The sequence below is a fragment of the Balaenoptera musculus genome, chromosome 17 (assembly GCF_009873245.2).
Source record: "Balaenoptera musculus isolate JJ_BM4_2016_0621 chromosome 17, mBalMus1.pri.v3, whole genome shotgun sequence".
In the NCBI taxonomy this organism is placed as follows: domain Eukaryota; kingdom Metazoa; phylum Chordata; class Mammalia; order Artiodactyla; family Balaenopteridae; genus Balaenoptera; species Balaenoptera musculus.
The window spans coordinates 68,769,398-68,796,628 of NC_045801.1; the positions used below are offsets into that span (position 1 = coordinate 68,769,398).

General features: G+C 41.4%; 1 long non-coding RNA gene across 1 annotated transcript in view; it reads left to right on the forward strand.

Moving 5' to 3' along the window:
• The window catches only part of LOC118883812, a 92,715-nt gene extending 65,769 nt beyond the window's left edge, over positions 1-26,946 (forward strand). Inside the window, exon 3 of the long non-coding RNA XR_005017094.1 lies at positions 26,726-26,946. This is a non-coding gene — a long non-coding RNA (uncharacterized LOC118883812). The remainder of the gene's footprint in view (positions 1-26,725) is intronic.
• Positions 26,947-27,231: the final 285 nt, after the last annotated feature.

Genomic DNA, 27,231 nt, shown 5'->3' on the forward strand with positions numbered 1-27,231 from the left:
GGAAGCCTTCCTAGAGCCCCAGGCTTTGCTCGAGGCTTCCGCCTCTGCCACACAGGTATAGGGTATGCGAGTTAATGAGGCAATGAACAGGGTTTCCTTGCTCACAACCTTTGCTGCTAATTAGTTGATGCAAGGGCTCAGGGACTCAAAATGCCTCCTTTCGGTCACGGAGAGCCATGGCTTTTTCCTGAGCAGTGAATCAATGGCAAGTGTTCAGTAGGAGCTAAGAGGATAGGGATGGTGTCCCGACGCCGCAGGGCCTGTGATGGAATCTAGCCAAGCGGCGAAGCGCCGGGGAGGCGAGAGGTGATGATGGACAGTGAATGTGACTTCGATTTAGAACCTGATTTTTGTATCATTTGAGATAATTCAGTAACTTCCCGAAGAGACAGATAGGCTGCTGCGCCCCGGGTAGGAGCTTTAGCAGCAAGTTTAGCCACGTGAGAACATTTTAATTAGGGTCTTTTTACATTGTTTTGGGGAATTGCTTTGGCTGAGATGGTGGAATGGGGCGTGGAGAGCAAGGAAGAAAACTAAGTATAAAGAACTTTAACTTTACAGCCTCAACCCAAATACCCTGAAAGCAGCTGGGCAGGAGGAAACGCAAGGACAAGAAGGGAGACCCAGGCAGGATCAAACGAAACGTTCACTGGAATGGCAAGGACAGCGTCAGGCAGGGAAGAGGAGGCTCAAATTTCCCCTTTCCCATGACATTTTCTTTCATTTACACCCAGAACGACTCTTCTCTGGTCTCAGAGGGGGCCTCCTTCAGAGGAGAAGTAATTAGTTTTTAAATAGCCTCTTGAGATCTACCTAGGGAAAGCGCGAAGTAGAATGTAATGGTTTAGAGATGAGATCAACCAGCAACTCAGTTGGGGTCACTGGGCAGCCACTGAAAACCAGAATAACCCAGCAAGGAAAAGTGCTAGAAGAATGCCTATAGGGAGAAACTCGAGGGGCAAAGGGATAAATGGATATTGTCACATCTTAGGCCTGTGCCTGGGTTAGTATTTCGTTTCCATAGTGTCCCAAACCACTTCCTTCTTTGCACAATGCCCTGATTGCATAGGGCCAGGCAGAATAAATCACCTGAAAGTACTTCTCATGTTCCTCCTAAAGTAATATTATAAGCTATATTAGTTTTGTTGAAAATTTTCAAACACCTCACAGCACCCAACCAAAGTGTTTAAGTAAGATCAGTTAAGCCTGTTCCACACTGTGCTATTGAAAACTTACCAAGAAACCTTTGACCCTTTAGGAAGATTAGCTCCTTTAAATCATTAACAACCAATCAATACTTGCCTCTTTCTTGGTGAGGGGCCAGTACTTGAGATGCGGGTTTATTCATGGCTTATGTTTCATATTATGGCTTGATTTAAAGACAGTATGTTTTTTTTTTAATTTTGTGATCACAGAATTAAAGAGCTAGAAGTGCTCTTTTTTTTTTTAAACTTTGTGTTTCTTTATTTAATTAATTTATTTATTTATGGCTGTGTTGGGTCTTTGTTTCTGTGCGAGGGCTTTCTCTAGTGGCGGCGAGCCGGGGCCACTCTTCATCGCGGTGCGCGGGCCTCTCATTATCGCGGCCACTCCGGTTGCGGAGCACAGGCTCCAGACGCGCAGGCTCAGTAATTGTGGCTCATGGGCCCAGTTGCTCCGCAGCATGTGGGATCTTCCCAGACCAGGGCTCGAACCCGTGTCCCCTGCATTGGCAGGCGGATTCTGAACCACTGCGCCACCAGGGAAGCCCAAGACACTATGTTGTAGTGATTAAGAGCATGGACCTCAGAGCAGACTGGGTGCAAGTCTGGCTCCACTATTTCCCAGCTGTGTGATCTTGGGAAAATTACTTAACCTCTCTGTTCCTTGCTTTACTCATCTGTAAGATGGGGGTAGTCATAGTACTATGGTATAGGAGATCAAACAAAGATTAAATGAGGGCTTAGAATAGTACCTGGCACATGGCCAATCCCCAATAAGGGTTAAATATTATTATTTGAGTTTTTTAGAATAATTGTACTGCTCTTGGGAACAGACATGATCCAACTTTAATTTGGCTGGCAGCTGTGACTTGCTTCTGTCAGCTGCACTGATGGGAGAGGCGTGAACACATGGATGAATCTTTCCTTAAGGACCATTTGTTTGGTTTGTAATAAAGTAATGTAACCCTTGGCTACATGTTAATAAAAACACTTATTATGTGTCAGGTACTTTATATGCCCCATTTCATTAAATCTTCCATGAGGAAGTTCTGTGATTATTCCCCACTTTACAGCTGAGGCAGCTGGGGCACAGCGAGGTTAACGGAGAAAGTGCCAAAGGTCAAACAGCTGGTTAGTGGTGAGTCTGACTCCGGAGCCTGTGCTCTTAACCATGGTGCTGTACTGCCTCGACCTCTTCTGACACAAGCCCTTGCCCAGAAGTATGAGAGAATGGCCTCCCCTTGGCCCTCTGGGAAGCCAACAGCAAGGTCCCTACTTGCAAACAAAATGCTCACAATGTCACAGAAAGAACTTTTGCCATTTGATGGAGGAGAATCATATATTGGGCAGATGCAAGGACTAGATGGGTCCTAAGGTAATTTCAAAAGTTCATGAAGACCTGAGGTGATCGGCAACAGAGCAATAATCCCAGCTCTTCAGGTAGTCCTCAAGGTCACGGGCTCCTGGGCCTGGGGGTGGGTGACCACAGGACTCCTCGAGTCTCCTGCAATGTCCCTGCTACTTGGGATCCCCCGCTTCAGCTTCTCCAGAGGTGTTCTTTCACTCTGTGCTCAGCTGGCCCTTCCAGCTCTTTCCACACATGATTCTCAAGCTAGTGTCTTTGAGAGAGTTTACGAATCCCCTCTGAGCAAGGCACTGATTAGTAATGGCATTCGTTTGTTAGTGCTGCTGTGACAGATTACCACAAACTTAACCAACACAAATTTATTACCTTATAATTCTGGAGCTTAGAAGTTCCAGCATGGGTCTCCCCTGCACAACAGTCAAGTTGTCGGTAGAGTGGAGTTCAGTTCTGAAGGCTCTAGGAGGGAGTCTGCTTCCTTACCTTTTCCAGCATCCTTGGCCCATGGCCCCCTTTCTCTGTCTTCAAAGCCAGCAAGGGCCTGGAGAGCCTTCCTCAGATGGCCTCTCTGTGCACCTTCTTCTGTGCTCGTCTGTCTCTGACCATAACGGGAAAGGTTTTCTGCTTTAAGGATTCTTGTGATTAGACTGGGCCTGCCTGGACAATCTAGGAGAATTTCCTGAGCTTAAGGTTCTTCACTTTAATGACATCTGCAAAGCCCCTCTGCCACGTAAGGTACCATATTCATGGGTTCCAGGGATTAGGACGTGGACATCTTTGGGAGGACATTATTCTGCCTACCACAGGAATGAAACTGAAACTGGGTGTCTAGTCCCATCAGTTTAGAGTGCAAACAATGCCACCCCATGGTGTTTTTTCAAAATGCTACACCCAAGCACCCACCTGCCTTTCTAGCAGGATGTCCTATATCTGAGGTGAGGGTGGGAAGGGGCCCTCTTATGATGAGTCCATGAGCCCCAGGGACTTAATCCCAGGGGTCAGCCTTGGTCAGTATTGCCTTTCAGGGAGGAAAGTGGTCAGGGCTGTAAGAGCACGGTTCCAGCCCGATGCTGCTGTCGCCCTGCCCCAACCTGGGCATCCTTCAGGCCCACTCAAGGGCTGGGCTGCAGAAAGTGCGGTGGTACAAAGACTGACAAATACAAGGCTCGCTGCCGCTGCCACTGCTGCTCTGGCGCAACTGACTTGGGGCAGGATGGGGAGGGGGAATTCTTCTCTCACCTGGGGGTGCCCCACGCACAGAGCCCCAGGTTCTCAGTGATAACTTTCTGTGCTGAAATGGCGTTTCCAGTCTGTTCTTGGAACAGCAGGCACTTCTCTGGGCCTCTCTGCCTCCATGGCCTGGTGAGATCCCTTTTGACTGCCTGACCCCTGACCTCAGGGTGACCCTGAGGAGTACTGTTGAGTTTACCTGCCCCTCAACACAGGTCAGGTGACAGTTAAAGTAACTTTGAAGCAGGCAGAAAAGGAGGTGGGGTTCTCAGTTCCTTCCTCTTGGTCCCCACCAGAAGCCCCTGGGCCTCTTAAGCAACCCTGTTGGCCCATCTTTAAGCTTGTGTCAGTGGGGTATGGGTCGGGGTGAGGGAGTTGGGCCCTGATGCCGGCACAATGACTGTTGAGTGATTCAAGGGCAATTGGTTGACTTGTCTGGGAAAAGCGAAGACTTTAAGGCAGCTGCATGTTGCTACCATTAGAAACCAAACAACAATTAGCAATTTCCAAATGGCAGTTCTTTTAACAAAAAATAAAGTTCCATTTTGCTGGGCATCACACTAGGGCAACAATCTTCAAGCTCTTTTTGTCTTGGGACCCTGCTAAACTCTTAAAAATTATTAAGTCTCCCAGCTTGGTTGACATGGGTTGTATCTATTGATATTTTCCATATTAGAAATTAAAACAATTATGCATTAATTCATTTTTTAAAACTCATTACATTTTAATATAAGTAACACATTTTTGTGAAAACCTAGTATACTTTACAAATCAAAAAAATATTTGTGATAAGTTACCTTGTTTTACATTTTTGCTGATTGCTTTTATGTTTGGCTTAATAGAAGACAGTTGAGTTTTTCATATCTGCTTCTGCCTTCAATCTGTTGTGATATCACACTTTGGAAGGGCTACTCTGGGGTAATTTCAAATCATATGTGCAATAATGCTTTAGAAATGACAAAGCACCATAAAAATGCTAGGAGTTAGCTGTTTCTATACAGAGATGCTAAAACAGGAAGTAACAGGAAATTCCTCCTCTGAGGCGCATCACACCTCTTTGACTTAAACACACCAGAACTCAGCCCACCCAGAAATGAGGTGTTTGTTCCTTCATACAGAGTTTCAGAAATAACAGTCTCCCAGAAACTTACATGAAAAAAGTCTGTTATTTCACCAGATACCAAAGAAATCTCACTCCATGCCAGAAAAACTGTGGTTTTAAGAATTCTGTAAGATACAGTTAGGAAAACTGTGTATGACTCTGTACTACATTAAAAAAATTTTTACATACATTTGTTTAAATCTAACCTGTATACTTTTGAGAGGTAGGAATTCTGAGGCTGAGAGAGATTAGTGGGAAAAATGTCTTACCAAATGTCACACAGTTCTGATAAGAGGTAAAACTGGGAATCCGGACCAGGTTTTCTGATTCTAAATTCAATAGGTTTTTTCCTTACATTGCAATGTCTCTGGGTGGTTTATCTCATGCCCATGGGGCTGTAAAGAAGAGGGAATTAGGAAAGATGTTTCTGATTTGAGGGTGGAAAGCGGAAAGAATATAGGGAAAAGTTTAAACCATGTCTGCCGCCCACACAGCTGTAGGAAGTATTGCCTTGAGGGATAATAGTGTCTGGGGAGATGGAATGGGAAAATGTAGGACACTAGATCGTTGGCAGGGGGTAGAAGTTAAGGATCCTTAAGTCAAATTTTCTCTCCTTCACAATTTTATCCAACTCCATCTCTGACTATAATCGGATTTCTTCAGAAATCTCTGACAGAAAAAGAACCCAAAGATGGAAAATTAGTTCAACATTAGATACTATTATGTGACTGCCTGTTAAACAGAGTTGAAGATGCTATCCTTTTGCTGCAAGTGACATCCAAAGATCATGAGTGATTTATCCATCTAATTACCAGCCAAGCCCAGAATGGTAAAGGACAAGAAATGATTGCTTGTTAGTTTTTCATCTCTTTTCATAGGGCTCGCTGTTGTCTTCCTAAACAACCTTCAGAAACAAGCATTTTGCTTTCCTAATATGGCATAATCAGATGGACACACCCCGGTCACTGTCCTAAGTGACCTGTCTAGAGCACGAAATTGTGTGAAAAGTCTTCCTTTAGCTTCCTGTGGGTTCCATGATACCAACTTGCTTGCACTCCTTCCTACCTCTCTGAAGGATCCTTCTCAGTCTGTTCTGTAGGCTCCTCTTCCTGGCTGACCCTTAAATGATGATGTCACATGAGACCCTCTTCTCTTTTTTCACTCTCCTGAGTCAATGCACCCACTCTCTTGGCTTCTATATCCACCTATTTGCTGATGACTCTAAAAGCTCTGTCTCAGGTCCAGATTTCTCTCTAGCTTTGGATCCATCTATCCATTTGCTTTTGGAAGTCCTACAGCTTTTGAAACCATTTGGTTTCAAAATGGAACTCATTCAAAATGTCCAAGATGGAACGCATTTTTACTGCTGTGCTCCAACTTATTTCTCCTCTGTGTTCTCCACCCAGCAAATGGCAACGCTGCTTATCTAATTGTATAAATCAGAGACTTAGGAGTTACACTGGACATCTCTCTCTTTTACCCTGCAAAGGAAAACTCTGTTTTTCTCCTCTACTCTCAGTACTTCTGATCCTAGATATGTGGGGTTTTTCCCATACCAAGCAATTCTCCAACTCTCAGTTACCAAGCAATTCTCCAACTCTCAGTTACCAAGCAATTCTCCAACTCTCAGTGGGTAATGACTGGGTGTCCCACACGTTTAACTCAGTTCTGACACTATTTGCAGATAGAGTCAGATCCCACAGGGTAAGAGCTCAGTCCCACAAGACTGCCCCCACTTTAGACCCCAGTCTCAAGTCCAGGTTCTCACCTGTACTTCTGACCTGTAAATCGGGACTTCCATGAGCCCCTTTTCAGGTCTGATAATTTGCTAGAATGGCTCACAGAACTGAGAAAAAAATTTGCTTACTAGATTTATTGGTTTATTTATAAAAGGATACAACTCAGGAACAGGCAGCTGGAAGAGATGCATGGGCAGGTATGGGGGAGGCAACATGTAGGTTCCGTGCTCTCTCTGGCTGTGCCACCCTCCCAGCATCTCCATATGTTTTCTCTCCCAGAAGCTCATCAAATTCTGTTTGAGAGATTTTATAGAACTTGATCTCCAGCAACTCCCTCCCCCTTCCCAGAGGTCAGTGGGTGGGGCTGAAAGTTCCAACCCTCTAATCTCTTGGTTTTTCTGTGACTCTAAGTCACATAACATAAGTCAGGTGTGCTCTAAAAGGGCTCCCTATGAATAACAAAAGACACTCCTATCACTCAGGAAATTCCAAGGGTTTTAGGAGCTCTGTGCCAGGAACTGGGGGCAAGACCAAACATATATCTTTATACCACACACCCCTCATAGACAATCAATCACCAAGTTTAGGTCTGGCCACTATAATATTAAGCTGGGCTTATTGCAGTGACTCCCAGGATGGAGGGATGTGTCACTCTGCCTCTAGTCTCCCCCCACCAACCCATCCTTGTCTTTCTGAAACGTAGACCTGATGATGCTACTTTACCTCCTAAAGCTCAGCCAGTCCTCATTGCTCTTCGAGCATAGTGTTATTTTCCCATTTCACCTCTTGTCGCTCCCTTTGCTTGCATTCTACACACTAAGCCATACTACATTTCTTTTGTCTCCTAGAACAAACCATGCTCTTTGTCTTGCTTCCTGATTTTACAAGTACAGTTTCCTCTCTTGGGACAATTTTCTCCTTTTCTCTACCTCTGTGCCTATCTAACTCAATTGTGAGGTTTAAGCCAAAATATCAGTCCTCAAGAAGTCTTTTTAACATCACCAGGGAGGGCTAAATACTGCTTCCATGTGCTCCGATAGCACGTGGAACTTCACCGTGGCGTTTACCACAGTGTTCCAATTACTTGTTTACTTGTCGGAGCCTCTGTGTGTGGTGTAAGCTCAGTTAGGACAGAAACCGTGGTTACCTCGTTCACGGATCTATCTCCAGCATCTAGCACTATTTTGGAGATATATTCTAAGTGACCTTGGGCAAGTTATTTAACCTCCTTGTGTCTTTCTGTTTACCAGACTGTCAAATGGGAATTGAAATAGTACCTGTCTCATGGGGTTACTCTGAGCAGTGTCCATATATTTAGAACCTACAGTGGAACATTCAGAGGTTGCCTCAATAATCATGTCTAAACAAATACTGTCATGTCACTTTGGAAACCTCCCACTTTGGCCCTCAAAGCCAATAGAAAGTCAGAGCCCAGTGATTAAAACTTGGATTCTGGAGCCAGGTTGCCTGATTCAAATGTGAGTTCTTCCACTCACTGGCTGTGTGCCTTGCGCCAGTTATTTAACTGTTTAATGCCTTCTGGTTTACCCATCTATGTATAAAATGGGAATAGAAGTTGTATCTACCTCACAGGCTTCTTGTGCCCTTGCCACATAGTAAGGACATTGTAAATGACATTGTAAATAAAATTAAAAATATAGAGAGGAGGGGTGAGAGCGTGCAGACATTTGGCGCCATGTGATTACCAGTGACAGTTGATATGGAAGGACATCTCCCTGGGTTATGGCTCCCAGTCAAACTTCAAAGCACGCCAGCTTCAGCAGTTCACTTATTGCTGTCCACACTAGCCACAGACTAGTTTCCAAGAGACCCAGACTTCCTAATGGAAAGCAGCATGTGCTCTAGGGGAGGACAATGTCTGGGAAGGGGTTCATGAGCACTGGTGACTTTTGGGTCAGCATCCACGTAATTGCTGCAGTTTGCAATGCCATTTAACATGAATAAATGGCAGCAGGTGCAGAAGACAGGATAGGTTTGAAGGGGCCACCACAGGGGGACCCTCTGCAGATGTGAGCTTTGTGTCCAGTGTCTGACAGACTTTGGGATTGCTTCTGACAGTGAGAAGAACAACTGCCCTTTGCCTAAACTCTTGTCACACTAAGTCTGAAAGTAAATGCTGACGCATTTATGATAGCTCAGTTTATTTACCTTGGAAAGCACAAATGTCCATAATTAGTCCCGATTATTCAACATGTGGCTTCTCTTCTGTTCTCCTCCCTACTCCGGCTTTTGACTACAATCACTGGCCCAAACAAAGAGATTGAACTAGCTTGTGTTATGGATTGAACTGTGTTTCCCCCAAAAAGATGTTTTGGAGTCCTAACCCTCAGTACTTCAGAATGTGATTTTATTTGGAGATAGGATCATTATAGAGGTAATCAAATTAAAATGAGGTTATTAGAGTAGGCTCTCATCCAGAATGACTGAAGTCCTTATAAAAGGGAAATTTGGACGCAGAGATAGACATACATAGAGGGAATACCATGTAAGGAGACTGTACATAAGTCAGGTGGAGAGGCCTGGATCAGCTCCTTCCTCGTGGTCCTCAGAAGGAACCAAACCTGCAAAAACCTTGATCTTGAACTTTTAGCTTCCAGATCTCTGAGACAAAGTATTTCTGTTGTGCAAGTTACCCAGTTTGTGGTACTTCATTATGACAGCCCTAGGAAACTAATACTGGATCTAAATTCCTACCTAGATATTTATTGTTCCTGGTGTTACATGTATCTCCCTAGCTTTCCCCAGCTGGGTGTCTGGGTGAAGATAATCAATGCGTGTGCGTAACAACAGTGCTATTTGGTTCTAGTCTCCATCAGCAGAATTGCTAGACTCTAGTCTCTTTGTCTACCTTTTTGGTAGTCATTGAAGAGCTCTTGCTATAATGCTTGGTGTTCACTTCCATTCTGACCTGTGGCCTTAGCCATGCTATTGACCTAGCTGGGTCAAAGAAGTCCTATACAAAAGGAACCTATGATGACCAAACATTTATAAAATTTATTTAACCATAAAACAATTTTGTCATATAATTGTTGGAACATGGAACATCCTTTGGGAATTACTGCCCACGTGTTTTGATCTTCTGGAAATGACTTGAAAAGGTAACTTTTCAAGGAGAAGTCTGGATTAGACACTGGATTGGGAGACAGAGGTCTTGAAATTCCCTTGGGATGGAAATTATAATCATAATCTAAGTCAGGTAACATTTTAGACCAGATCATTCTATCTGGGGCTGTCCTGTGCATTGTAGGCTATTTGGCAGCATCCCTGACCTCTGCCCACTTAAGTAGCACATAACTACCACTCGTGATAATCTAAATGTGTAAATGTGTCCAGGCACTGCCAAATGTTTCTTGGGGAGCAAAATTGCTCCTGGTTGAGAACCAGTAATCTAAGGTCACTTTAAATGTTCACAAGTTGACACTCATTTTCCATATTAAAAGTACCAAGCTAGAAAAGTGATCCAGAAGATTAAACTGTGTGTGTGTGTGTGTGTGTGTGTGTGTGTGTGTGTGTGTCTTAGGGAGGGGTAAGGTAGAAGGATAGATACCTCCGTGGAGTCACTTGCAAAGAGATGCAGAGGATGGGTGCAAGACAACTTCAGGCCTCATTTACTCTGACTTTACTGGGATCTTAGTAACTTCCCCATTTTTGCTGATTTTGTTATTGCTTGGTTATTTCTGCATCTAACAAGTGTTAATAAAACTTTTATGGAAAAAAGAACCCATGTGTTATAGGGAATAAAAACTATAAGAGAAGGTGCACACATGAATGAGCTAGACTTAGTAGAATACTTGAACAAACCCAAGCTATTTTCTGCTTGAGAATCCTTGCGTAAGGAAGGTACTCATTCTACCTGGAATTCATTATCCTAGGATCTTCTCAAACATTGTCTTTAAGGAGAGACCTTTCCTGACGTCTCTCTCTAAAATAATCCTCTCTGAGCCAGAAATTTTTTTTTTTAACCTCAGTGGTTAATTTTGTCCTAATAAAGGGACCAACTTTTTTGGGGGGATTTTTAAAAATATACTTTCCTGCTAATCTTATCTTGTCTGTTGAATATATGGTAATTTCATCCATGTTACCAAGAAAATGAGTATCATAAAGTTCAGTATGAGATAAAGAAAATCCTCTTAAACCCATCTCAGGAGAAAAATATCAAGCAGGCCATCTAGTAATTTATATATTGTTGATAGGCTATAATAACAATTTCTGGTTGAGTCAAACACCCATTTTTCTTAAATTGTCAAGTATTAAACATAAAACATTGTGTTTTTTAGAACCAGGCTCAGTGAATTTGTACAAATGACTAACTTGTCAGCTAATAGTGTTTTTGTGCGTATCATTTTATATCATTTTCACAGTAGTTGCTATGGGTATTTCAATATACACATATGACTTATCACAGTCTAATGGCATCAGCATTTTACCACTTTGAGTGAAGTGAGGAAAACGTACTTTCATTTAGGTCTCTTTACTTTTTCAAGTTTTAAATATCATTGTCTTGAGTATCAGATAGTGTTATCATTTTTGTTTCAAACATCAGATATAATTCAGAAAACTCACAAGGAGAAGGGTGGCCTATTGTATTTGCTCATTATTTCTACTCTTTCTGTTGTTCTTTCTTCCTTCCTGATGCTACAAGTTTCCTTCTTTTTACCATTTTCTTTCTTTTGAAAAATTTTCTGTAGCTGTTTTTAAGGGTAGATCTGCCAGCAACAAATCATTTTAGTTTTCTTTCATCTGGGAATGTGTTTATTTGCCCCTCATTCCTGAAGGGTAGTTTTGCCAGATATAATTTCATGGTTGACAGTGTTTTTTCCCCCCCAGCTCTTGAAAAATGTTCTACTTGCTTCTTGCCACCATAGTTTCAGGTGAGAAATCTGAGAAATTTGCTATCATTCAAATTGGTGTTCATACTATAGGTAATGTCATTTCTCTCTGGCTGCTTTCAAGATTTTTTCTTTGTTTTCAGTTTTCAGAAGTTTAATTATGATGTGTTTGGTATAGGTTTCTTTGGTTTAGCCTATTTAAAATTCACTCAGTTTCTTGTATCTGTGGGTTTATTTTTTATTTTTACTTTTTACCAAATTTGGGAAGGTTTTAGCCATTATTTCTTGGAATACTCTTTTAGCCACTCTATTTCTTCTCTTATAGGACTCCAGTGATACTAATGTTGGATCTTTTGTTGCTGTCCCACGAGTCCCTGAGTCTCTTCATTTTTTTTCAGCCTATTTTCTCTCTGTTGTTCATATTAGGTTAACTCTACTGATCTGTCCTCATGCAAACTGATTCTATCCTGAAATCTCCGCTCTACTATTGAATCCATCCAGTGAGCTTTTTCATTTTGGTTATTGTATTTGTCAGTTCTATAATTGACATTTGATTCTTTCTTATAACCTTCTGTTTCTTTGCTGAGATTTTATATTTTTTATTTATTTCAAGAGCATTTTTAATTGCTTGTTGAAGCATTCTTATGATGGCTGCTTCAAAATCCTTGCCAGATAATTCCAACATCTGATTCATCTAGGTGTTGGTATCTGTTGATTTTCTTTCTCAGTCAAATTTTGATTTTCTTATTTCTTAATATGATAGGTGAGTTTGGTTGTATCCTGAATATCATGAATGTCAGAAGACTCTGGATCTTATTTAATATTTAATTTTAAAAGACAGTCACCCTGTTTAGGTTTAGTATGTAAGTCCTGGCCTACTTTGGAAACTGTGGTTTCAATGTCATTTTAATTTCAGAGCCTTTGTGGTACTATTTTGATCTGCTTGGTTTATCTGGTGCCTGTAGCTTTCACAGAATCCTGCCAGTGCTGTCTGAGAGAGTAGAAGGAGTTTCCCTAGGCCTGCATAGAGGTCTGCTGGGTACATCCTGGATTGAGCACTTCTATCAGAATCCCTTGCTTCCCAACAGTTTGGTATCTTTTAGAGAGGGTTGTCAGCCCCAGGGGAGGGAAGGAAAGCCCTTCTCCTGGCCACTTAATGTCAGCAGGGCTCCAGAGAGTTTCTTCTTTCTGGTTCTACTGAGCTTGCTTAATCGAAAAGTTCTATAACCTAACACCCTGATTATTTCCTTCATAACACTTGTTGTCTAGAATTATAGTTATTTATTGTTTTGCTTTTCTGTTATCTGTCTCTCACACTGAATATAACTTTGTGAGGGCAGAGATAATTGGGGTTTTTTGTTTTTGTTTTAAAATTTACTGCTGTATCCCAGCACCTAGACAAAGTAGGTTCTTAATAAATATTTGTTGAAGGAAAGAAGAAATCTCCAGGGATAGAAGAGATAATGACAGCTGTAAGGAGGACATGAGAGCAGACTGAATTCTTAAAATATATTGTCTAGAGGACCTTCAAGATGGCGGAGGAGTAAGATGTGGAGATCACCTTCCTCCCCACAAACACATCAAAAATACATCTACATGTGGAACAACTCCTACAGCACACCCACTGAACGCTGGCAGAAGACCTCAGACTTCCCAAAAGGCAAGAAACTCCCCACGTACCTGTGTAGGGCAAAAGAAAAAAGAAACAACAGAGACAAAAGAATAGGGACGGGACCTGCACCTCTGGGAGGGAGCTGTGAAGGAGGAAAACTTTTCACACACTAGGAAGCCCCTTCACTGGCGGAGATGGGGGGTGGGGTGGGGTAGGTGGGGGGAAAGCTTCGGAGCCACAGAGGAGAGAGCAGCAACAGGGGTGCGGAGGGCAAAGCGGAGGGATTCCCGCACAGAGGATCGGTGCCAACCAGCACTCACCAGCCCGAGAGCCTTGTCTGCTCACCCGCCGGGGCGGGTAGGGGCTGGGAGCTGAGGCTTGGACGTCGGAGGTCAGACCCCAGGGAGAGAACTGGGGTTGGCTGCATGAACACAGCCTGAAGGGGGCTAGTGAGCCACAGCTAACCCGGAGGGAATCCGGGAAAAAGTCTGGACCTGCCTAAGAGGCAAGAGACCACTGTTTTGGGGTGCGCAAGGAGAGGGGATTCAGAGCACTGCCTAAATGAGCTTCAGAGACAGGCGCGAGCTGCGGCTATCAGCGTGGGCACAGGAGACGGGCATGAAACGCTAACGCAGCTACTGCAGCCACTAAGAATCCTGTGTGCAAGCACAGGTCACTATCCACAGCTCCCCTTGCAGGAGGTTGTGCAGCCCAACACTGCCAGGGTCCTGTGATCCAGAGACAACTTCCCTGGGAGAACACACGGCGCACCTCAGGCTGTTGCAACATCACGCTGGCCTCTGCTGCCACAGGCTCACCCCGCATTCTGTACCCTCCCTCCCACCGGCCTGAGTGAGCCAGAGACCCCTAATCAGCCACTCCTTTAACCCCATCCTGTCTGCAAGAAGAGCAGATGCCAGAAGGCGACCGACATGCAGAGGCAGGGCCAAATCCAAAGCTGAACTCCAGGAGCTGTGTGAACAAAGAAGAGAAAGGGAAATCTCTCCCAGCAGCCTCAGGAGCAGCAGATTAAATCCCCACAATCAACTTGATGTACCCTGCATCTGTGGAATACCTGAATAGACAACGAATCATCCCAAAATTGAGGAGGTGGACTTTGGGAGCAACTGTAGACTTGGGGTTTGCTGTATGCGACTGACTAGTTTCTGATTTATATATTTATCTTAGTTTAGTTTTTAGTGCTTGTTATCATTGGTGGATTTGTTTATTGGTTTGGTTGCTCTCTTCTTTTTTTAAATTACTTTTTATATTTTTTAATTTTAATAATATTTTTAAATTTTTTTACGTTAATAACTTTATTTTATTTTATTTTACTTTATTTTATTTATTTCTTTCTTTTCTCCCTTTCCTTCTGAGGCATGTGGCTGACAGGGTCTTGGTGCTTGGCTGGGTGTCAGGCCTGAGCCTCTGAGGTGGGAGAGCTGAGTTCAGGACACTGGACCACCAGAGACCTCCTGGCCCCACGTAATATCAATTGGCGAGAGCTCTCCCAGAGATCTCTGTCTCAACACGAAGACCCAGCTCCACTCGACGACCAGCAACTTCCAGTGCTGGACACCCCATGCCAAACAACTAGCAAGACAGGAACACAACCCCACCCATTAGCAGAGAGGCTGCCTAAAATCATAATAAGGTCACAGACACCCCAAAACACACCACCGGACACGGCCCTGCCCACCAGAAAGACAAGATCCAGCATAATCCACCAGAACACAGGCACCAGTCCCCTCCACCAGGAAGCCTACACAACCCACTGAACCAACCTTAGCCAGTGGGGGCAGACACCAAAAACAACGGGAACTATGAACCTGCAGCATGAGAAAAGGAGAACCCAAACACAGTAAGTTAAGCAAAATGAGAAGACAGAGAAACACACAACAGATGAAGGAGCAAGGTAAAAACCCACCAGACCAAACAAATGAAGAGGAAATAGGCAGTCTACCTGAAAAAGAATTCAGAGTAATTAAAGTAAAGATGATCCAAAATCTTGGAAACAGAATGGAGAAAATACAAGAAACGTTTAACAAGGACCTAGAAGAACCAAAGAGCAAACAAGCAATGATGAACAACACAATAAATGAAATTAAAAATTCTCAAGAAGGAATCAATAGCAGAATAACTGAGGCAGAAGAACGGATAAGTGACCTGGAAGATAAAATAATGGAAATAACTACCACAGAGCAGAATAAAGAAAAAAGAATGAAAAGAATTCAGGACAGTCTCAGAGACCTCTGGGACAACATTAAATGCACCAACATTTGAATTATAGGGGTCCTAGAAGAAGAAGAGAAAAAGAAAGGGACTGAGAAAATATTTGAAGAGATTATAGTTGAAAACTTCCCTAATATGGGAAAGGAAATAGTCAATCAAATCCAGGAAGCACAGAGAGTCCCATACAGGAAAATCCAAGGAGAAACATGCCAAGACACATATTAATCGCCAAGACACATATTAATCAAACTATCAACAATTAAATACAAAGAAAAAATATTAAAAGCAGCAAGGGAAAAGAAACAAATAACATACAAGGGAATCCCCATAAGGTTAACAGCTGATCTTTCAGCAGAAACTCTTCAAGCCAGAAGGGAGTGGCAGGACATATTTAAAGTGATGAAAGGGAAAAACCTACAACCAATATTACTCTACCCAGCAAGGATCTCATTCAGATTCGACAGAGAAACTAAAACCTTTACAGACAAGCAAAAGTTAAGAGAATTCAGCACCACGAAACCAGCTTTACAACAAATGCTAAAGGAACTTCTCTAGGCAGGAAACACAAGAGAAGGAAAAGACCTGCAATAACAAACCCAAAACAATTAAGAAAATGGTAATAGGAACATACATATTGATAATTACCTTAAATGTAAATGGATTAAATGCTCCAACGAAAAGACATAGACTGGCTGAATGGATACAAAAACAAGACCCGTATATATGCTGTCTACAAGAGACCCACTTCAGACCTAGGGACACATACAGACTGAAAGTGAGGGGATGGAAAAAGATATTCCATGCAAATGGAAATCAAAAGAAAGCTGGAGTAGCAAGTATCATATCAGACAAAATAAACTTTAAAATAAAGAGTATTACGAGAGACAAAGAAGGACACTACATAATGATCAGGGGATCAATCCAAGAAGAAGATATAACAATTGTAAATATTTATGCACCCAACATAGGAGCACCTCAATACATAAGGCAAATGCTAACAGCCATAAAAGGGGAAATCAACAGTAAGACAATCATAGTAGGGGACTTTAACACCTCACTTTCACCAATGGACAGATCATCCAAAATGAAAATAAATGAGGAAACATAAGCTTTAAATGATACATTAAACAAGATGGACTTAATTGATATTTATAGGACATTCCATCCCAAAACAACAGAATACACTTTCTTCTCAAGTGCTCATGGAACATTCTCCAGGATAGATCATATCTTGGGTCACAAATCAAGCCTTGGTAAATTTAAGAAAATTCAAATTGTATCAAGTATCTTTTCCGACTACAATGCTTTGAGACTAGATATCAATTACAGGAAAAGATCTGTAAAAAATACAAACACATGGAGGCTAAACTATACACTACTTAATAACCAAGAGATCCCTGAAGAAATCAAAGAGGAAATCAAAAAATACCTAGAAACAAATGACAATGAAAACACGATGACCCAAAACCTATGGGATGCAGCAAAAGCAGTTCTAAGAGGGAAGTTTACAGCAATACAATCCTACCTCAAGAAACAAGAAACATCTCAAATAAACAACCTAACCTTACATGTAAAGCAATTAGAGAAAGAAGAACAGAAAACCCCCAAAGTGAGCAGAGGAAAGAACTCATAAAGATCAGATCAGAAATAAATGAAAAAGAAATGAAGGAAACAATAGCTAAGATCAATAAAACTAAAAGCTGTTTCTTTGAGAAGATAAACAAAATTGATAAACCACTAGCCAGACTCATGAAGAAAAAAAGGGAGAAGACTCAAATCAATAGAATTAGAAATGAAAAAGGAGAAGTAGCAACTGACACTGCAGAAATACAAAGGATCATAAGAGATTACTACAAGCAACTATATGCTAATAAAATGGACAACCTGGAAGAAATGGACAAATTCTTAGAAAAACACAACCTCCTGAGACTGAACCAGGAAGAAATAGAAAATATAAACAGATGAATCACAAGCACTGAAATTGAGACTGTGATTAAAAATCTTCCAACAAACAAAAGCCCAGGACCAGATGGATTCCCAGGCGAATTCTATCAAACACTTAGAGAAGAGCTAACACCTATCCTTCTCAAACTCTTCCAAAATAGGAACACTCCCAAACTCATTCTACAAGGCCACCATCACCCTGATACCAAAACCAGACAAAGATGTTACAAAAAAAGAAAACTACAGACCAATATCACTGATGAACACAGATGCAAAAATCCTCAGCAAAATACTAGCAAACAGAATCCAACAGCACATTAAAAGCATCATACACCATGATCAAGTGAGGTTTCCCAGGAATGCAAGGATTCTTCAATATACACAAATTAATCAATGTGATAGACCATATTAATAAATTGAAGGATAAAAACCATATGATCATCTCAATAGATGCAGAAAAAGCTTTTGACAAAATTCAACACCCATTTATGATAAAAACTCTCCAGAAAGTAGGCATAGAGGGAACTTACCTCAACATAATAAAGGCCATATATGACAAACCCACAGCCAACATTGTTCTCAATGGTGAAAAACTGAAATAATTTCCTCTAAGATCAGGAACAAGACAAGGTTGCCCACTCTCACCACTATTATCCAACATAGTTTTGGAAGTTTTAGCCACAGCAATCAGAGAAGAAAAAGAAATAAAAGGAATCCAAATTGGAAAAGAAGACTTAAAACCATCACTGTTTGCAGACGACATGATACTATACATAGAGAATCCCAAAGATGCTACCAGAAAACTACTAGAGCTAATCAGTGAATCTGGTAAAGTAGCAGGATATAAAATTAATGCACAGAAATCTCTTGCATTCCTATACACTAATGATGAAAAATCTGAAAGAGAAATTAAGGAAACACTCCCATTTACCACTGCAACAAAAAGAATAAAATACCTAGGAATAAACCTATCTAAGGAGACAAAAGACCTGTATGCAGAAAATGCTAAGACACTGATGAAGAAATTAAAGATGATACACACAGATGGAGAGATGTACCATGTTCTTGAATTGGAAGAATCAACATTGTGAAAATGACTATACTACCCAAAGCAATCTACAGATTCAGTGCAATCCCTATCAAACTACCACTGGCATTTTTTCACAGAACTAGTACAAAAAATTTCCTAATTTGTATGGAAACACAAAAGACCCTGAATAGCCAAAGCAATCTTGAGAAAGAAAAATGGAGCTGGAGGAATCATGCTCCCTGACTTCAGACTATACTACAAAGCTACAGTAATCAAGACAGTATGGTACTGGCACAAAAACAGAAATAGAGATCAATGGAATCAATGGAACAGGATGGAAAGCCCAGAGATAACCCCACACACATATGGTCACCTTATCTTTGATAAAGGAGGCAAGCATATACAGTGGAGAAAAGACAGCCTCTTCAATAAGTGGTGCTTGGAAAACTGGACAGCTACATGTAAAAGATGAAATTAGAACACTCCCTAACACCATACACAAAAAGGAACTTAAAATGGATGAAAGACCTAAATGTAAGGCCAGACACTATAAAACTCTTAGAGGAAAACTTAGGCAATACACTCTATGACATACATCACAGCAAGATCCTTTTTGACCCACCTCCTAGAGAAATGGAAATAAAAACAAAAATAAACAAACGGGACCTAATAAAATTTAAAATCTTTTGCACAGAAAAGGAAACCATAAATAAGACGAAAAGCCAACCCTCAGAATGGGAGAAAATATTTGCAAATGAAGCAACTGACAAAGGATTAATCTCCAAAATTTACAAGCAGCTCATGCAGCTCAATATCAAAAAACAACCAACCCAATCCAAAAATGGGCAGAGGACCTAAATAGACATTTCTCCAAAGAAGATATACAGATTGCCAACAAACTCATGAAAGGATGCTCAACGTCAGTAATCATTAGAGAAATCCAAATCAAAACTACAATGAGGTATCACCTCACACCTGTCAGAATGGCCATCATCAGAAAATCTAGAAACAATAAATGCTGGAGAGGGTGTGGAGAAAAGGGAACTCTCTTGCACTGCTGGTGACAATGTAAATTGATACAGCCACTATGGAGAACAGTATGGAGGTTCCTTAAAAAATGAAAAATAGAACTACCATATGACCCAGCAATCCCACTACTGGGCATATACCCTGAGAAAACCATAATTCAAAAATAGTCATGTACCACAATGTTCATTGCAGCTCTGTTTACAATAGCCCGGACATGGAAGCAACCTAAATGTCCATTGACAGATGAATGGATAAAGAAGATGTGCCATATATATACAATGGAATATTACTCAGCTGTAAGAAGAAATGAAATTGAGTTATTTGTAGTGAGGTGGATGGACCTAGAGTCTGTCATATAGGGTGAAGTAAGTCAGAAAGAGAAAAACAAATACCGTATGCTAACACATACATATGGAATATTAAAAAAAACAAAACAAAAAAATGGTTCTGAAGAACCTAGGGGCAGGACAGGAATAAAGACGCAGACGTAGAGAATGGACTTGAGGACATGGGGAAGGGGAAGGGTAAGCTGGGACGAACTGAGAGAGTAGCATGGACATATATACACTACCAAATGTAAAATAGATAGCTAGTGGGAAGCAGCTGCATAGCACAGGGAGATCAGCTCAGTGCTTTGTGTCCACCTAGAGGGATGGGATAGGGAGGGTGGGAGAGAGATGCAACAGGGAGGAGATATGGGGATATATGTATATGTATAGCTGATTCACTTTGTTATAAAGCAGAAACTAACACACCATTGTAAAGCAATTATACTCCAATAAAGATGTTAGAAAAAAAAAAGAAAACTGTTGTAAAACAGTAAGATGGTCACTCCACTGGACCAGAGGGAGAAGGTGCTGGGAAATGTGGGGCAACAAAGTCCTCTACCTGCCATGGAGTCAGAGGATGCTCTCTGGGGAAGGTAGACCTCCAGCTGGGCCATGAAGAATGACAACTTTTCAGATGTCCAGCCAGGAAGAAGGTAACCCTGCTGGAAGGATGAGCCCATGTAAAATGGTCAAGGAGGCATGGTATGTTTGAAGATCTGCAAGAAGTTTAGTATTTTTGGCACAAAAAAGTCAGAGGGACAAGAAATGGAAAAATAAATAGAAAGTGAAGTCTGGGACCTGACCGTGAAGGGTTTGCTATGCAGGCAAGGTGTTTGCCTTCTATTTCCTGGAGTGTTGGTTTTCCAACTACAATGAGAATTATCTGGGGAACTTTTATATAAGGCCAATGCCTGGTCCCAGTCCCAAAGATTCTGACTCAGTAGGTGTGGGGTGAGGCCTGAACACCAATATTGTTTTCAAACTTTTTATCAGAATAATATTTACATGCCTGTTCCACCTCTACTCCAGTCATACCTGGCTCCTGTCTGGTCTCCAAATGTGCTGTTCTTTTTTGTGTGTTTTTTGTTTGCTATGTCTCTTTTCTTTTACATATAATGCTCCTAGAATGTCTTTATTTTTGACCCTGTTCCTCTAACTCTTAATTGGCTATCATGACTCAAACCTACCATCACTTACTTCAAGAGGTCCTCCCTGATCTTTCCTGGCAGAGTTATGAATCCTTCCCTGTATTTCTATGGCACCTTTATATAATTCTCAGTGGTTGGTGTCCAGTTGACTTAGTTTGGGTCTTGGGCAGAATACGATGACTGAGTTATTCCACCCAGATTGCATCCAATGAGGGAGGCAAAATTGGGTGCTGATATCAGAAGGGGGAATGGATGCTGGGCATCAAAACAGCAAATATACTTTTCAATATTGCATAAATGTGTATTGTTCCTGAAAGTATTTAAAGTGGTTGTCTTTCTATTAGACTCTGAGTTCCTTAAGGGCAAATACTACCTGATATTAATCTTTGAATACTTAGCTCCAAGTGAAGTTCCTGGCTCAGTAAGTGTTTGTTAAGTGAGTGGTTCTTGCCCTCAGTTTTAAAGATATGGGTTTATTCTAAAGCCTGTTCTGAATAGCATTCATCCTTTCTAAAGTGCTTCTACTTTATTCTCTCAGGCCCCCAGAGCTTTTGTACAATGGCTTTTGAAACTATCATCCCCAGAAAACATCTTTGAGAATCTCTAAATTAGTTCCTTTCCATTTGTCCTCCTGAGAAAGCGATGCTAGAATTTAAGGGTCAATGATGGGAGGGAGGCAGGCCAGGTAGCTGGGATCCAAACCCACTAATCCCATGGACAGGTGGCCTCTGTCCCTGCCAGAATCCCGCTTCGTGGTAAGGAGGAAAGCAGAAATTCCTGGACTCAGGGCGAGAGGAGCCCAACTCCTATTGAAGTGATTGCGTTGACAGAAGCCACTGTGGAGGTAGAAAACGTTGCTTTCATTCTGCCCTATCTGCTGAACTTTCTCTGAGGATCTCTTTTAACTTATATTTAAGAATTGAAGGGAGAAGAAAACCTGACAGTCAAGGAGTTTACATTTAAGTGCTAGTTTATAAGCAATTTTTCTAAGTCTCAGGTCATTTCAAAGTTGCCATTTAATGGGTATCATAGCATTTCCCTGGAGAGAGGAGTGCATTCCATCAAACTCACTACTCCTTTAGGAGCAGATTTGGCTTTGGTTTTATGAACAGTAATGATTTTTTCATAAGGTACACTTTGTTTCCACACAGGATGGTATGATTCATAAAATAAAGCTCTTATGTCTTAATTATCCTTTCCAGGAATAAACCCTATTTCCTGAAGCTGTAAGTCCTATTGTAAACAAGCTATGTCCTCCTACATTTGACTGTTATCTTGTGTAGCCATATTAAATGCCACAAAATGCTTTAGAATGGGAGAATAAAGCAAAGAAGGAGAAGGAGGAGGAGAGAAGAGATGGCAGAGTAGCACCTGGTGGGACCCCTCAAAGAGAATGTCTCTGGCACCCAGATATCCACTGGGGCTCTGGGGCGGAAGGCAGAGCAGGTGGCTGAACTTTTTCTATTGAACTGACCATCCCTGTAGCAGTTTGTTCTGAGCAGTCAAAGCCCTCTCTCCAGTGCCGAAGGAGGAAGGGCCTACCTCAGAGCTGCTCTCTCCTTCCCTCCTCACCTCCCTCTTGGTCAATACTTATTTGGACAACTGGATAACTTAATCAACTCAGTAGAAATAACGAGCACAGCAGTGGCCTGCTTGACACCCAGTCCTTCCCTTTTTCCCTCTGTAGTAGCAGCATTTTTATTTTCTTTGGAGTAGGGAGACAGGTGACCAAGAATCCTGCTTACCTACATTTCTCCCATCTGAGACCTCACAGCTGGCTTACAGGAAAGAGTCCAAACTCTTTGGCATGGGATACAACCAGGCAGTATAATCAAAGTGATATTTTGGGACTTATACTTTGGCATCAGAAAGTAAAGGCAAGGAGTAAACTAGCAGCCAATTAGAACAGTTTGGCAGGATATGGGCCAGCCTCACCCAGGAAGACATTATGCCAGAACAATTATTTAGAGAGAATTTGGCCAAAGAATATAGTATACCGAGAGCCTATTAGGAGCCAAGCCTTGTGCTAAGTGCTTTACATACATTATCTCATTTGTGACAAAAGTAATTCCCTAAGAGCACCCATGCTTTTAAGCTGTGGCACTTTTCACAGCCAGTAACTATATACTTATTTGTGTAGTTAGTTGTTTTGACATCTGGGTCCACCCTCTAAGTTTCCAACTATGTGCCTGGTGTGTAGTAAATGCTTGAAAATTTTGTTGAATGAATAAATGACTGTGTCTTAGTTACAACTTGTGGAACATAGATTCTGGAGAAGAAACCTCATGGAATTCTAGGAAAACCTGAAAAACTAGTATTCAGGAAGGGGGGCTAAGCAGGGCAGTTCTGGGAACCTCTACAGCTCAACCTTCACTTGAGAATTGTCCATTAATATTACAGCTGCCAATGCTTCTGCACTATGGCTCTCAGTTTAAATTCTTGAAGGGTAGATTCTGATTGGCCCAGCTTCAGTCAGGTGTCCACAAATGATCCAATCAGCTATGACCAAAAGGGCAGAGTCACATAGTAGGAACTGTCTGCAGGATGTGCCTTACAGAGATGTGTGTTGGATGTTTCCTTTAGGTATGAGTTACAGTACTGTTGGCTGTGAGTTCAATACTAATGAATCAACAGTATATGTTAAATAAGGTGTCTTTGAATAGAAATACACATAAAACCAGGTTATGTGTTGATTGGTTGACAAAAATATTGTAACTAGAGACTACTAGCAGGGAACTAACCCTTTATTTTTCCTAGGAGCAGTGGTTCAATATTTGCTAATTCAATGTTTGTGGCAAGTTTATAGAATATAACTACAGCAACAAATGAGACTCAACTGTCGTTGGAAATTTATACTTCTGTCAGCAATGTATAAGAGTTTCCAATGAGCCACATTCTTGAAAATATTTATTAATTTTTAAATGTTTTTTAAACAGATTAAAAAATTTTGCCCATCTGGTAGTAATAATATATATATGGTGATATGATAATAATATATATGGTGATGATTTTTCCCAATCTGTGACTTGCCTATTCATTTTTTTAAAATTGAAGTATAGTTGATTTACAATGTTGTGTTAGTTTCAGGTGTACAGCAAAGTGATTCAGAGATATATATATATTCTTTTTCAGATTATTTTCCCTTAGAGGTTATTACAAAATATTGAGTATAGTTCCCTGTGCTATACAGTAGTGTGTGTATGTTAATCCCAAACTCCTAATGCCTATTCATTTTTATTAACTACATGTATGATTCTCTTTCTCTTCCTCCTCCCCCTCCCCCTTCCCCTCCTTCTCCTCCCACTCCTCCTCCTTCTTCAAGAAGGTCTTGGATCTCCTAAGTCCTTGGCATTTTCATATATGTTTTAGAATAAGCTTGTCAATTTTCACTAAAAATTCTTATGGGATCATAATTGTCATTGTGTTGAATCTATAGTTCAATTTGGAGAAAATTATCATCGTAACAATTTTGATAACCTCATTTTTAAACAACAAAAGAACCCTGTGGAGTTTGGTGTGCGTAACAACAATAAAAAGTAAACATTTCAGTCACTGTGATGTTTTTCCATTGAAAACTAGCTCACATCTACTCTCTTCCTCATGTAGGAAATGTTCCCATCTTAAATGTACAAACAATATAGAGCCTCTCTTTACCCTCCTATTTGTTCTAAAAAGAATTTCCTTTTTCTTCATTGACTACATTGTTTGCCCATTAGAAAACCAAAAGAGAAAAGCCAAACAGGAAAATAATTATAAGAACAATTACTGCATGTTTTTGTATGAATATTATAGGTTAAGACTGAGAAAGTAATTTTTCTCTTAAATAGGTATTTTAGATTTGTTACTGCAAAAGATACCCCAAATCTTACTCATTTAGTAATATCGATTTCCTGCAACATTCCCTGGCATTCTGAAGGAATTTCTAAATAAGCATTATTGTTTTCTTTTACAAGCATACTTCTAATGATAGCAATTATTCTCTTATGAGGCTGCTATAAAACAGAAAGTAGAGGGTATAGAAATTAGAGGCTGCGCATGATTCGCTTCCTATGAGTTTCTATACTCTTTCAAAATAAAGATTCTCATAAGTCACAAATTCACTTTAAAGACAATAAATTCAGGTTACCTGTTAGAATTATACTGATCTATAGGCTTAGAGGGTTTTTTTGTTTTTGTTTTTTTTAATCTGAACTGGTCAGGGGCCAGGCACAGATCTCTGTTAGGTGAACATTCCACTTTGGGGTTCATCTGTCTCCATGTGTTTGAACATTTAATTCAAAGGTGATGCTTCAGACTCATCAGTAGCACCTGTGCTTTAAGTTACTTTTATGACTAATCAACCAGGGGGTAATGAAATCCTGCTATGTTAGGTGACATGGGGCAGGCAAAAGATGTACAGGATATGGTTTCTGCTGTTATAATCTTACAGCATACTTGGGCAGACAGGACCCAGATGCCTGCAACATCCCATAGAATATCAAAATGCATACACAGTACAGACCCTTAGAGGAGAATTTGCATTTTAAAACATGACAATCATAATACACACACAGTAAGTGCACAATAAGTTAGAAAAAGGAGATTCTCATTCTTTCCTTGGAGATTGAATTATCCTTTTTATTTTCAGCCCTTATCTGAAAGTATGTGTTTATGCATTTATTTGCTCTCTTACTTACATTTTTGTCTGTCTACTCACAAGAATGTTAAGTTTCGTAAAGAGCTCAGGTTCAGTATCAGGAGAACAACTTGGAAATGACAGTTATACAGTGCAGGATACGTGGTATATGAAAGGGGTGCTCTGTGTGCTACTGGGTCACAGGGGAGCCAGGGGCCTGCTTCAGAGTTCAGAGAGAAGTTCGCAGAAGAGGTGACATTTGCCCTGTGTGAGAAAACCCAAGGGTCCATTTACAAAAGTGGATTGATGGGTCAAAAGGGGTGCGTATTTAACATTTTGTTATATATCACTAAATTGCCACCTTTAGTTGTGAAGAATGAGCGGGTGTTTATCTGGCACATGAAGGTGTAACAAAGGGATGATCTTCCTGGCGCAGGGAACAGCATGTGCAAGTGATCATGCAGTTTTGTGGGATGTGTGGTGGGGAGTAGCCAGACTGTAGAAGAATTTAGGACCAGGTTAAGAATTAGGTGAGCTGAGGGCATCAGGGCAGATCTCTCGGTGGAAGTAATCCACAGCAGTCTTTAAAATCTCAATAGGATGCAAGGCAAAGATGAGTAGGGACATGAATCCATTTCTGTGGATGGTTTCTTCCCTCCCTGCCCCCCTCTCTCCCTCCCTTCTTCCCTCATTTCCTGCATGCCTGCCTTGCCTTCCTGCCTTCACACATTGACTGAGCACCAATTCCATGCCAGGCACTGTTCTGGGCACTGAAGAGAACAAGGCAAAGTCCTGCTCTCATGATGCTTGCCTTCTAGTGGGGGAGACACACTGTCAACAAGAGAATGAAGGGAAGAAGGAAGGAAGAAAATTCAGGGTGTATGAGAACTATGAGGGAAATAATTGAGTGAAGGAGAGTGCAGGGTGAGAGGGAGGTGGCCCCCGGCGACCTGGGAAGCGGATGCTGCACACCCACTTCCTGCCTAAGTCCTGCCCCTGCCCTGTTTGTTGCAGGTGTCACTGCCCACCCAGGGTGCTGGGATTTCTCTCCTCTCTGAACTCAACTTCCGGTTTCGTGGTACCTGTCTCTTGCAACTTCTATTTTCACTTTTCCATCTCCCCTGTTTGATTGTAAGCTCCTTGAGGGCAGGGCTGAGTTTTTTCATGTTCGGATCCTACACTAGAGCACAGTGCCTAGAAGCACATAACCCTGATTTAAAAAAAAAACAAAAAAAAACCTCCACTGTTGAAAAGTTAGCAAGTTTACATTTTGTGTTTTTTCTTTTCTCTTGTTTCTCAGGTTGTTTGCATGAAGCATGGTCACCGCTGCTGAGGAATCCTTTGGCTTGGGCTGAGTCGGTCCCTCCCGCGTCTTCAGTCCTTGCGGTGACATCCACGTTGTTCCGCTCGTGATAAATGAAGGGCCTCTCGGGCTGTGCTCCTCACCTCATAATGAGAATTACCAGCAGGCCTGGATGGATCCAAAGTAATGTGAGCCTGCTGTCCTGCAAATGTCTTTAATAATAAATGACAAGGAAGGCAGAAGGTGTGATACATTCATTTCTTTATTATGAAATGTCCCTGTAGATTTTCAGTGCCCAAATTTAAACTAAAAAAGAAAGCAAGCTATCCTTTGGGGCCTTTCGTGCATATCATGAAAGAGTGTCAGTTTGGAGTGAGACAATGACTTCTTTGGGGTCAGAGGGCTTTCTAGAGATTACAGAGGCACCTCGTGTGGAGGTTTAATTGCAGACAGTTTCAATAAGGGTGATGCTAGATTAATCATGACCAGTTGATTTAAATGGG